Source organism: Egretta garzetta, unplaced genomic scaffold (genome assembly GCF_000687185.1).
Source record: "Egretta garzetta isolate BGI_Z169 unplaced genomic scaffold, ASM68718v1 scaffold520, whole genome shotgun sequence".
Classification (NCBI taxonomy): domain Eukaryota; kingdom Metazoa; phylum Chordata; class Aves; order Pelecaniformes; family Ardeidae; genus Egretta; species Egretta garzetta.
This window is the reverse complement of record NW_009258482.1, coordinates 411,471-412,477: the sequence shown is the minus strand read 5'-3', so window position 1 is coordinate 412,477 and position 1,007 is coordinate 411,471. Positions and strand designations below refer to the sequence as shown.

The window sequence follows — 1,007 nt, the reverse complement described above, 5'->3', positions numbered from 1 at the left end:
GGTGGCCCCGAGCCAGCCCCGCTGCACCGTGCCGGATGAGGAGACCGCCTGGGACGGCTGCCAGCCACAACCTGCACGCCACCGCAGCAGGGGACACCAGCTGTGAGGAGCCCACCTCCCCCCCGAGCATCCTGCTCCGGCGGAACAGCTATCATGGGACATCCGTCACGCCAGCCGGTGACCGGTGTCCCCGCTCCACGGCTCTGCCCCGGTGGCACGTCCCAGCGTGAGCCCACGGGTCTCTGTGCAGGCATCCAGGCATGGCCACACGTCCCTGGGCACGAGCGGGCACCCCTGGGCATGGCCACACGTCCCTGGGCATGAGCGTGCACCCTTGGGCATGGCCACACGTCCCTGGGCACGAGCGTGCACCTCTGGGCATGGCCACATGTCCCTGGGCATGAGCAGGCATCCTTGGGCATGGTGACGTGTCCCTGGACACAAGTGGGCACCCTTGGGTATGGCGACATGTCCCTGGGCATGGCCACGCATCCTGGGCATGAGCAGGCACCCTTGGGCATGGCCATGCATCCCTGGGCACAAGTGGGCACCCTTGGGCATGGCCACATGTCCCTGGGCATGGCCACGCGTCCATGGGCATGAGCGTGCACCCTTGGGCATGGCAATGTGTCCCTGGGCATGGCCACACATCCCTGGGCGCGAGTGGGCACCCTTGGGCATGGCCATGTGTCCATGGGCATGAGTGTGCACCCCTGGGCATGGCGATGTGTACCTGGGCATGGCCACACATCCCTGGGCGCGAGTGGGCACCCTTGGGCATGGCCACGCGTCCCTGGGCATGGCCACGCATCCCTGGGCATGAGCGTGCACCCTTGGTCATGGCCACACATCCCAGGGCACGAGTGGAGCACCCTTGGGCATGGCGATGTGTCCCTGGGCATGGCCACGCGTCCCAGGGCACAAGCAGGCACCCTTGGGCATGGCCACGCATCCCTGGGCACGAGTGGGCACCTCTGGGCATGGCCACGCATCCCAGGGCACGAGTG

The 1,007-nt window shown here is 68.0% G+C and overlaps 1 protein-coding gene across 1 annotated transcript in view; it reads right to left on the bottom strand.

Annotated features, from left to right (window-relative positions):
- The window catches only part of KIF3C (kinesin family member 3C), a gene marked incomplete at its 3' end in the record, with an annotated part of 20,518 nt that overhangs the window by 10,876 nt on the left and 8,635 nt on the right, over window positions 1-1,007 (bottom strand). The gene's annotated exons all lie outside the window — the stretch shown is intronic.